This window comes from Bombina bombina, chromosome 2 (genome assembly GCF_027579735.1).
Source record: "Bombina bombina isolate aBomBom1 chromosome 2, aBomBom1.pri, whole genome shotgun sequence".
Taxonomy (NCBI): domain Eukaryota; kingdom Metazoa; phylum Chordata; class Amphibia; order Anura; family Bombinatoridae; genus Bombina; species Bombina bombina.
The window spans coordinates 60,766,049-60,779,088 of NC_069500.1; the positions used below are offsets into that span (position 1 = coordinate 60,766,049).

At 35.7% G+C, this 13,040-nt stretch overlaps 1 protein-coding gene across 2 annotated transcripts in view; it reads left to right on the top strand.

Annotated features, from left to right (window-relative positions):
* ARK2C (arkadia (RNF111) C-terminal like ring finger ubiquitin ligase 2C) overlaps window positions 1-13,040 on the top strand; it is a 166,496-nt gene that overhangs the window by 121,184 nt on the left and 32,272 nt on the right. The gene's annotated exons all lie outside the window — the stretch shown is intronic.

The window sequence follows — 13,040 nt, forward strand, 5'->3', positions numbered from 1 at the left end:
ATATATATATATATATATATATATATTACTCATTTTTATTGAGGTTGTCAAAGATTATAACAGCGTGTATCCAGTTTACAGAAATGAAAATATAATATCATCTAATGTGATTATATGGCACAACAAGATACATAGATATAACTTTCTGTTCAAAGCTAACTGTTGGCGGACAAAATGTTATAGATATACACACAAATACACACATACACATGCATAGAAATATGCACACATGCACAAACACATGTACACAAATACATACACATGCACAGAAATGCACAAACATATATACATGTACACAAAGGCACACAAACACATTCACACTAGCCCTTCAGGAGAGGATCAGAGATATTCTATAATAAGGAAATGATACTCCAGAAAGGGAGTGTATGAATATGTAAAAGGGGAGTGGGGTAGCATGAAGAGAAAGTGGCATAAAGGGTGAGAGAATGACGGATTGGGGATTGTGAGAGAGGCATAGAGAGAAGGTGACATAAAGTGGGGACTGGGAGAGAATGATAGAATGGGGAAGGGAGAGGGCATTACAATGTAAAGACGCCTGCTCAGTGCTCTGTAATTTGTATCTGAAATGGAGGTACTTAAAGTGTTAATGCCTATTGCCTAGTTACTTTTAAGTGCTTGAAATCATTTTAAAAACAAAAAAAAACAAAGCAGTTCACTGTACCTTTAAGGAGTGCCTGCATTTTTCAGAGGGACCCACACTCGAATCTTCTTCATCACTGTGAGGTCTGGTAAGCTACTGTATGAGGCCTCCACTAACCTGCTGAGCTAAGGTGATCACTGATGAGGTCCGGTTGGTAGTCACTAGACTGAGACTGTAACGCACACTGCACGGTCCACCAGGTTCACCCACGCCTTGCTCTGTGTCCGCTCCTCCACTCCTCGGTCTTCTCCTAGCCTCCTCCTGAGTCTTATCTCCTCGAGTCCTCCACGCCCACCACACTGCAGCACAGCACACCACACCACAGTCCTCCTCCATAGCCACAACTGCAGCTGCACTGCACGTGACCGCACGCGGAAGAATCTATTTCATTCCCGCCTGGCACTCAGAGACAGCCAGCCCCAGTCAGATTCAGACGAGTTCTGAATTCTGAATCTGATTGGCTGAGACTAGTGAGACTGAGAGGCGGACAGGACGGAGGCTAGCCTCCTGTGGAAGCGTATGGGGCGCATTGGAGAGCACTGCATTAGCACCTTTTCTCCTCTGGTGGCAGTCTCTCAGCGTCCCATACACTTCCACAGTAGTCAATACATTCATATTGCGCAATGCAAGGACAGCCGGCTGTCCTTGTCTTGCGCAATATGAATGTATTGTATTGATGTAATAAGTATTACGGTTTATTTAATAATTACTAAAATTTACAGTGTTGACACAAACAGAATCCGGATTTTGGTGGAGGGGTGGGGGGGTCACCTTATTTTATATAAAAAAAAAAATATGAAAAAAAAAAAAATCTAATTTTTTAATTTTTTAATTTTAAATAAAGGCTGTTATTACATAGATTGGCCAGGGGAGGCACTGCCTCACCTGCCTCCTGTGACTGCACGTCACTGGTATAGTATACAAGTTAACTGGGTATTTGGTCCATTTCTACACTCAACCCCACACCAGTACACATTAAACAGCAGAAGAGGGCCACTGACACCACAGAACAGCTCATACAAAGTGCACCTATATTAAGTGTGGCACATTGTGTAAATAAAGCTGAATAGAAAAATGTTGGTGGCTTAAGTAATTAACTTATATGGTTTCCCATACGTAGTAAAAATGTTCTTCCTTCCTTTTCTTGTCAGACATGGAGTCACTCAGCCAGGGGCATAGATAGACCATATGGGGCCCCAGGGCAAAGACTGTTGAGGCCCCCCCCCCCGTTTCAGCAATGTCCTTTTTGTCTCTTTGCAATCAGTAGAAGATGAGTTGGCAGTCAGGAGAAAAGTGGGCTCCCTTTTTGTGACTAGGAGTCATGCTTTCCTCTTGGTTAATCTGTGCCAGGGGATATGCACTTGCAGCACTGGCTCTATAATTGGACCAGGTGGAATCTTAGGGTCCAGACAGTACTTGACAGAAGTAACACATAGGGAGAGCGTGTTCTGGATAATAGTGTTTTTAACGAGAAATTCATTTTTTATAATGGATACCTGCATGTTCTCATGTAGATTTTTAATCTGCTGATCTGTGGTTGTGTTTAGACTACAATGTGCAGAGTTGAGGGGCATCATTTTATTCTTGGATCCAGGTAGCACAATGTCTTGAGCAGATCATGTGCACTTGTGCAGCCTTCCTGTACAAATATGGTGGCAAGAAAAACTGTGACGGACATTTTAAAAATCCTGCCACCATATTAAGGTAAATCCATATACTTTTCTTAAATTTCAAAACCCTTTTAGCAGGGGAGGCAACAGAGATGAGCCCCCTTGTAGGGACATAACTAATAACTGCAGAGCCAGATAGACCCCCTAGAGGTGCAGGCCCAGTCTCAGTTGAGATCTGATACCCCAATAGTAACGCCCCTGCTACAAAACACCAAATGCTAAACATCTGCCTTCAACTCACTGAGAGATAGTGGGATATGGTGTGTATAGAACATTCACACATAGAACATATATGTATAGCACATACATACATGGAACATATATGTATAGAACATACATACACACATAGAACATATATGTATAGAACATACATACATGGAACCTATATGTATAGAACATACATTCATAGAACATATATGTATAGAACATACATACATACATAGAACATATATGTATAGAACATACATACATAGAACATATATGTATAGAACATACATACACACATAGAACATATATGTATAGAACATACATACACACATAGAACATATATGTATAGAACATTCACACATAGAACATATATGAATAGAACATACATAGAACATATATGTTCTATGTGTGTATGTATGTTCTATTCATATATGTTCTATGTATGTTCTATTCATATATGTTCTATGTGTGTATGTATGTTCTATTCATATATGTATAGAACATTCACACATAGAACATATATGTATAGAACATTCACACATAGAACATATATGAATAGAGCATACATACATAGAACATATATGAATAGAGCATACATACATAGAACATATATGTATAGAACATACATACATAGAACATATATGTATAGAACATACATACATACACAGAACATATATGTATAGAACATACATCCATACACAGAACATATATGTATAGAACATACATACACACATAGAACATATATGTATAGAACATACATACACACATAGAACATATATGAATAGAACATACATACATAGAACATATATGTATAGAACATACTTGTAATATTTATTAAGATTCCAAAAATATGACCACTTCCCCATTCTAAATATCTCTATCATAAGCACCTCGTTCGGGAATACAAGGACTTATTTCAGTCTGATAAGTTACCTAACTACTTTGTACACCAAAATATTTAAAAGCTGGATAATGCTTTAAAAAGTGTTTTTTAAAAAAAAAAGGTTTTAACGATCATGATAATATAATTTTCTACAAGTCAGTGTCAGACAATTTTACATCACTTGACAATTAGCTGGTAGAAGTTTTTAATAATGAGACAGTGCACTATTGTATAAGGCATCTGGTAAAGGATTTCAGTATTTTGAAGGAACATTAAGCACAAAACCGCTTCCATATTAATCCATCTCGCGCCTAACGATGCAGTAAATTCATGATGTGGAAAGTACTATGAAAGGCCCTTTACAAATATCAGATATGGTGTAGGATGATCACCGGCTGATAAGAAGACAGGGTGACTTATAAATCAAGTAATATAATGGCTGCCCTCTAAATTCATAAAAAATTATGCCAAAGCAAGTATTATATTTTACTTTATTAACTATTATTTTATTTCTTATAAACCCATGCCATATATCAGCAATTAAAGGGGCAATAAATACTTTGAAACAACTTTTCAGTATATTTTCTTTAGTTATTTTGCCCTCTTTTCATGTAATTTAGCTCTGAAATTGTAACCATTTCTAATTCTCAGAACTTGAACGGCACTCTACTGACTTCTAAAGTCTAACCCTGCTACATATCTATCCCTAATTGGTTTTATGAGACAACTACAAAACAGCCATCTTAGTTAAGGTCACCGGCTGACTGGTATTTATAATAGGCAGAGACAGGCTCCCCTCTATGGAGGGTGCCCTGCCTTGTTATAAATCTGGCCCTGAAGGAAGGTGGTGCGCTTGCTATTAGCTGTACAACCCGCCTTTCAATTATTGGGGGGAAAAAGATTTTGAACAAAAGCTGCAGGGAGTGATTAAACAGGGGGGTTAAAATAAATAAATATTTGGCTTTTTAAATGCAAAATACTGCATTTTAAAAATTGACTTTAGTATGGGCCACTCTTTGACTTTTAATAGTAACGCTTTAAAATCTGATATTGGAGTCGGAAATTTTAAACAACGTGTTTTACACATTACTATTGCAATACCTTTTACATGAAAAACAACAGCTCTTCAAACGCCAAGAAAACCTACGTACTCCACCCCTGCGACACATAAGTTATAAAAAATGAAATCCATTAAAACTATTGATGTCCAATTTGTAATCGACTTTCTAGTAATAAAAACAATATGACTACATTTTATATCCCCGATAGCAAAAAGGAAATGTTTAACTCCCTAGATGCCAGGCAAAAATAGAGTTATACACGTCTCCCTTCATTTTTTTATGTTATGTGTCAGATTATAGTTTTTTTCATGTATAGTAAAAACATAAGATTTAAAACGGGTGCTTTTAACTCTTCGGCTGCCATAAAGAGCACATTGATTTGTGTGTCAGTTCACTGCAGCCCTTGGAGTACCCAGGGGTTAAATCTTATTTCATTTAATTTATCACTCTCTTCAAGAAAATATTATAAATATATTAGTTTTTTATGTTTTAATTTGTTTTTAAATGTATTTTCCTGTACTGGGATGTGTACAATAAAGCAGTGGGAGTTTTGCTTGTTAGCCAGTGAGAAATCAGTACTTAATGAGCACTTCTGCTTCAAAATAAAAATATACAGCTTTAAAATAACCTTGTTTTATAGCTTATGATAGTGGTACAAGTACATATAGTGCCCTTATATATATGCATGATGGAGATATTTACCGCCTTCTTATATAATGAAAATGCTTCATACTGTGTAAATAGAAATACTTCAGTATTTCTTATATGTAAACAATAGAAGAGTGAAATTAACCACTCAGTGTGTGTGTGTGTGTAGGGGGGGGGGTGCATTGGAAAATGCACCTTTAGGTTTATTCTAGGAATTGAAAATAAAAATGTCTGTACTGGTCTTTATGTATATAGAGAGGGATAACGAGATCTGCTGTTCCTGCTGGGTCAGCCAATTTTAATGGACATGTTTTTGAGAACAAAGGTTTGTGGTTTTGATGAGCAACAACATCTATTTCAAATACATATATAAATATGAAGGCACATTTCCCATACATTTAATGCTCTGCAGCTGTTATAACAAGTCACTGGTGACAATTTTACAGTCCAGTATCCCTTTAACCCTCTTTGATTCTGTTATGTCATCTACTTCGATGAGCTAGAAGATAAGATCCCCAGTCTTACCATGAAATGCATTAATTTAGAACATTAATACTCTGTACTCAATTATTACCCAGTGAGTCCCCTCTGTGATGTATTATTTACTTATTGCTGCAACACAGCAGGACCACAAACTTCCTACACAATCAGTTAACAGTCATTAAATTATAAAGAGAGACACTGAGCCTTTAAATTAACCGAGTAAATCTTTATTTGCTCTTGCCGTTGCCAATAATAGATTACCTGCCAGTCGGTCATCTGTGATGTGTCATGCAATGGTTTAGAGCTTTTTATATCTTAGCAATTAGTAATAGTATAAAATCATTTATTTATTTTTTTACCAGAATGTTTGCAGGGAATGCAATTGTTACACTGTATGCTCTTAAAGGGGAGAAAAATACAAAATAAATTCTAGCCATAATGATGTATTCATAGCAAAGATTAAATATTGAGTGTAAAGATTTGGTCTCCATAAAATAATGTGTGTTACTATATTATAACCAATACACTGACCCTTTAACAGCAGAAGCATTTTAGAACTGTGATCATGGGAAATTGTTATATGCTGAAAACAAGCACAAGTGTGAAAAAACGCTCTTTTATTAATATATATATATAATCAAAGTGAATATAAAAAGATTAATATTGTGTTAAAAAACAGCAAGCAACTTACTTGTTTTCTTGCAAAATGAGCAATTAGACATTCTCAGTGTAGCCATTACCTACAGTGACATAAGGAGGCAGACATGCTCAGAACCTAAAGTGATGGTAATGTTAAAGTGGGCATGTTTTCCTAATGGACAGTGTTTTAATATAAAACAGGCTTTCTCTCTCTTTCCTAAACTACCTCTAAATGTTATAATATAGAGGTTGTTTCTTGCATAGCTCCTATTCCACCTCCTGCCCCCCTCAGTAGTCTATTTGTTTCCTTCCATGACGTTTTATTATGGCAACCAATTATAATTGTTGCCACACGGTGCGTTCATTCTAACTTGTGTGTGGGACCACTCTGTGGCCCATATTTATCAAGGTCTGTCGGACTTGATCCGACAGTGTGGATCAGGTCTGACACTCCGACAGACCTCGCTGAATACGGCGAGCAACGCCGCCCCCTGCAGACTTGCGGCCAATAGGCCGCCAGCAGGGGGGTGTCAATCAACCCGATCGTATTCGATCGGGTTGATTTCCGGCAATATCTGTCCACCTGCTCAGAGCAGGCGGACAGGTTATGGAGCAGCGGTCTGCAGGCTCGCCAGAAACATGGGGCATCAAGCTCCATTCGGAGCTGGATAAATATGCCCCTATATGTCAATACACTACAGAAAAGGAGATGGAAGGGGCAGGAGATAAGTTTAAAGAGACATTATACACCAATTTTCATATAACTGCATGAAATAGACACTGCTATAAAGAAGAATTAAAAAATACTTAATTGCTAAAAAATGCTAACCATCATCTGAGCCTTCAGGGAGTGGTAATCTTTTTGCTGGTGGTGTGTATATATAGGTGTGTGTATATATGTGTATTCATGTGTTTATATGTTGGAAAAATGGCGCAATAGACTTGCTCAACACAGGAATGCCAAAAACCTTCAATTTGTAAAAAGAGCACAATCTGTGAAGCGCAATAAAACGAGGTATGGCTGTATAAAAATCCTTTTAAAAACTTTCCCCCAATTTAGCACTGTTGATGAGGTTAGGCTGTGACACCCGCTGAAAGGGGCTGAGAGATGATTTAAAAGAAAATTTGATAATAGAAGATAACCAGATAACTGTTCAAAATGTTATGCTCTGTCTAAATCATGAAAGAAACATTTTGGGTTTCATGTCCCTTTTAATATCCATTTAAATATGCACAATAGAAATCTTTTAAGCTTAATGTCCCTTTAACATATCAGGACCAGTGGGTGGTAACAAAGGTTGCTTTATAGCTCCAAATAATCAATAACCAGTGATACTGGCTCGGCAGGCTCATAATCTCCTAATACTTATTCCTGTTTTTCATATTTACCACACTCTTTTTCCTCCCTTCTTCTCCTGGGCATAGAGAAGGGCATGTAACCCTTACACAAGTATTGCTATTTATCCCGGTGTAGCCCTAATGACTGGGGGCACCTCCTGAGAAAAGCCCCTGTCAGAGCAGCATAAGCGTAATTATTTCTCATACTTTAGTAAAGTTTTCCCACCTGTGTGTGTGTGTTTGTGTGTTTGTTTGTGTGTGTGTTTGTGTGTGTTTGTGTGTGTTTGTTTGTGTGTGTTTGTTTGTGTGTGTGTTTGTTTGTGTGTGTGTGTGTTTTGTGTGTTTGTTTGTGTGTGTGTTTGTGTTTGTGTGTGTTTGTTTGTGTGTGTGTTTGTGTGTGTTTGTGTGTGTTTGTTTGTGTGTGTGTTTGTGTGTGTGTGTGTGTTTTGTGTGTTTGTTTGTGTGTGTGTTTGTGTGTGTTTGTGTGTGTTTGTTTGTGTGTGTGTTTGTGTGTGTGTGTGTTTTTTGTGTGTGTGTTTGTGTGTGTGTGTGTATACAGTTAAAAGAATACTTCTAGTCAAAATTAAACTTTCAAAATTCAGAGCAGGCAATTTTAAGCAACTTTCTAATTTACTATTATAAATTTTTCTTTGTTATCTTGGTATCTTTATTTGAATGTAAGCTTAGTAGCCGGCCCATTTTTGGTTCAGAACTAGGGATGGGCGAATGTGTAAATTCACAAATTCGAATGTTAGAACGAATGTTATTACCGAAATTCGAATTATAAATCCGAATGTTGATACAAACGAATATTCTTAAAAATTCTATAATCGAATGCTATTTACAGTTTTCGAATGTCACTTTTGATTTTGAATGTTTATAATTATATCGAATGTCCACATTCGAAATTTTGAATGTAACATTCTATTTAACAAATACTATTCAGAAGTTCAATAGTTCATGTGGTAGGGAGGGAATCTAGTAAATTGATACATAATAGATACAAATATATCATTTTAAATGTTTCTATATAGAATATTGCATAATTTGAATATTACATTTATAGAAAGCATTAGAAATACTATTACAAACATAAATTCGAATTTTTCGAAATTAATATTTTCGAATGTAATTATAAAATTCGAAACCGAACATTCAAAAATCGAATGTTAGAATGTTATGTAAACATTTGAAATTTGATTTGAAACGAATGTGTTAAAATTTGTTTCATTTTTCGAATGTTGCGAAACATTCGCCCATCCCTATTCAGAACCTGGTTAGTACTTGCAGATTAGTGGCTACATTAAGACACCAATCAGAAAGCGCTACCCAGGTGCTGAAACAAAAATGGGCTGGCTCCTATGCTTACATTCTTGCTTTTTCAAATAACGATACCAAGAGAACGAAGAAAAATTGACAATAGGAGTAAATTAGAAAGTTGCTTAAAATTGCATGCTCGATCTGAATCATGAAAGTTTAATTTTCACTAGTCTATCCCTTTAAGGGCTTCCTTATTAGTGGTTCCTTTTACATTTGACCGAGTCCCCCTCATATGATTCCTGGAGATGCTAATGCTGAGCAGACATACGTAGATAATCCACATACAAAAATATTTTCTCCTAGTTTTGCAGAAATCTACATTGTAACTGTGTGCATTGCTCATTGTAATGAGTCCTATTGTGACTTCTATGTGATCTACACAAATATTTTTTATAGAGTAAAACCTTTTGCAAATGGTTTGGGAAATGTTTTGCTCATACTTGAGAGCAGACAAGCATGTGCGGAACGGACAAACATCACACAGCCTGCGCTGCTGTCATGTATTGCAGGCTCCGTAGCACACAGTAACGCCTCACTTGGCAAATGTCACACCATCTATATGAACATCACTCAAACCAATCGGAGGTCATGTATGATTATGTCTGTGCGGTCAATAAAGAAACAAAGACTCTCTATTAGATAAAATCTAACTACACGTCAAAGCCAAAAACGGGTTCTTGAAAGGATATTTTTTTCTTACTGTTAATAGTTTTGTTTTTTGGTTGTTGTTTTTTTGCATATTTTATGAAAAGTGTTTGTATAAATTCTAATTGTAAGGCATTTGAAAATGTTTCTTTACATTGTTTTTTTAAAACAATATGTTAAAGGGACATGAAACCCACATTTTTTCTTTCTTTCATGATTCACATAAAGAATACAATTTTAAACAGCATTACAATTTATTTCTATTTATTTTGCTTCACCAATCAGCAGCTCCTGAGCCTATTTCGATATGTTCTTTCAAAAAAAGGATATCAAGAGAATGAAGCACATTAGATAATAGAAGTAAATTGGAAGGTTGTTTAAAATTGCATGCTCTTTCTAAATCATGTGATTCTTAAAGGGACGTTCTACTCCAGAATTTGTATTGTTTAAAAAGATAGTTAATCCCTTTATTACCCATTCCCCAGTTTTGCATAACCAACACTGTTATATTAATACACTTTTTACCTTTTGTGATTACCTTGTATCTAAGCCTCTGTAGACTGCCCCCTTATCTCAGTTCTTTTGACCGACTTGCATTTCAGCCAGTCAGGGATGACTCTTCAATAACTCCATGGGAGTGAGCACAATGTTATCTATATGACACTCATGAACTAGCTGTGAAAAACGATCAAAATGCACTGAGATAAGAGGTGTTTTTTTAACAGTTTAGAAATCAGTTTGAGCCTACCTAGGTTTAGCTTTCAGCAAAGAATACCAAGAGAACAAATCAAATTTGATGATAAAGTAAATTGGAAATTTGTTTAAAATTGCATGTCCTATCTGAATCACAAAGGTTTAGTTTTGACTAGACTGTCCCTTTAATAATTTGTTATCAAGGGTAACCACATTTAAAAGAGGGTTCCATATGAGCTTTTGGGGGTTATAGTATAAACTATACCTTTTGTGCCAGTGCAGAAATAAAAGCACTTTTTTTTGTCTTATCACAGTGATCACCCGCTATACAGAAAAAATCAACATATTTATTTAAGAGAGCGACTTAAAGTTTATAGGGGTCTATAAACATTTCAGATAATTTGAAATGTTTTACTTATTGAAACCACAACTCAGTCAAATGGGCTGAGCTTTCAGGCCTTATGTAATCTCTCTATATAAATAGTCCTTCCTAACGTTATATATCTCACTGCATATACAAAGAACAATACTTAAAATTAAAATTTTAATACTTCTCTCTCCCATCCCTACTGGGAGTATGATTTGTTCTGCATATCCCAGTTTACATAGCTTTTCTATAGTCAGTACTGCTGTACTACTATAATTTTACATTTAAAACACTCGTTTTCTATAAAATGTTGACTATCTGTATGTCTGTCTGTCTATCTACTCTCAGTAATACGGAACTAGATAAAGACTCTTCAGGGTGATGAGTCCTTGGAAGTTTTGCATGTTTAGAAAAAATGTGATCCCTGCATTTCAAGGTACTATATTAAAAGTATAAAACCCCTAATATTGTGGGTACATCACCTAATTAACTAAGAGTTTACCCTAAACCCTTGAATTGTTGTTCTACCGTGTCTATTAAAGAGCGCTAACATGTTAAAATATTATTTGCATGAAAAAGGATTTGGTAAAACAAACTAACAGGAAGTGTATATTTGTGCACAAGTGGTTTATGGGACAAGCTTTCACTGCCTGATAAGTGATAAGGACAACATCTACTGCTCTACTGGTTTTTAATGACACACACTCCTCAAGATCAAGAACAGAAATGTCTAACTAAATTTAATAGCATTTAAAATATCACCTCCAGAGCTAAGAAAATGGCTTAAATGTCCTTTTAAGTTTTTGTCATTGTTTCGTAAATTCATATTGTATTGGGGAATAGTTACAATACATAGTGGCTTTTACGGAATAGAACGTTATTAAAGGGCCAGTTTACAACAATTTTTTAATAACTGCATGTAATAGACACTACTATAAAGAATAATATGCACAGTACTGATCTAAAAATCCAGTATAAAACAGTTTAAAAACTTACTTAGAAGCTTCCAGTTTAGCTCTGTTTAAAATGTTACTGGAACACCCACTGCAAGTGGGAGATAGCAGACACTCCCCTCCCCCTTTGCATTTGAAAAGACCTTTTACACAAACAGAAGCAAGCTGGAGTTGGTATACGTCAGATTCTTCTAAAACTTTGGGGCTTTTTTTGGAATCTGAAAATGAGAGCAATGTTATTTAAAAAGAAGCAAAACGATCCATTTTTAAAATTAAAAAAACAGACAAACCTGTATAGGCTATATAAATGGATCATCTACAAAACATTTATGCAAAGAAAAATCTAGTGTATAATGTCCCTTTACGGTAAAAGCTTTTATTTAGATTTTCATTAATGATTTCCATGTTGTGCTGCAATTACATATTGTCATGAATTTGCAACGGCAGACGATTCACTGCTGATACAAAAGCTATACAGAAGTGCAAAGTTTTTCTGCTAAAGAAAGGGCAAAGGAAGATTTATTTGCTAAAAATATGTACAAGAAAAAGCTTCTAAGCACTAACTCTTCACATAATGTTAATTTCCCTTTAAGACATTATCATAAATAAAATCAAAATAAAACCCACTAAATAACTATATTAAGACAATAGTTTGAAGCCAAAATTTGATTTAAAGAGACAGTAAACATTTTGAGATTGTAACATAAAATATTTAATTGTGTGCAGTGGGGTTATAATGACTGGTCCACGAAAGTGCCCCGCCAACTGAGATCGGACCTCATTTGCCTACTATCACTTTGCCCAGCTTCTCCACTGCTCCCATGGAATGGAAGATGCTGACCACTTCAATTCGACCCTGCGAACAGACCAACAAAACCGAACCTGAGTTTTCACATATAACAAAATCCTGGAATTTTTTTGTAATCACAAAGGGATTACTGTCCCTTTACTAACAACTATAGTTTAAAACTGCTGTGTATTACCACTTCAGGCTGAACATTCTCATCATATCACCATCTACTACCAAGAGAAGGTATTAAAGGGACAGTAAACACCAAAATTGTTATTGCTTAAAAAGATAGATAATGGCTTTACTACCCATTCCCCAGCTTTGCACAACCAACATTGTTATATTAATATACTTTATAACATTTAAACCTCTAAATGTCTGCCTGTTTCTAAGCCACTACAGACAGCCTCTTATCACATGCTTTTTTTATTTGCTTTTCACAACATGAGACTAATTCATGTGGGCCATATAGATAGCATTGTGCTCATGCCCATTGAGTTATTAAAACGTCAGCACAACACAGCGCTAATTGGGTAAAATGCAAGTCAGTAAATAATAAATAAAAGGTCATGTGAGGGGGCTGTCAGAAGATGCTTAGATACAAGGTAATCAGAGGTAAAAAGTATATTAATATAACAGTGTTGGTTATGCAAAACTGGGGAATGGGTAAAAAAAGGGACTA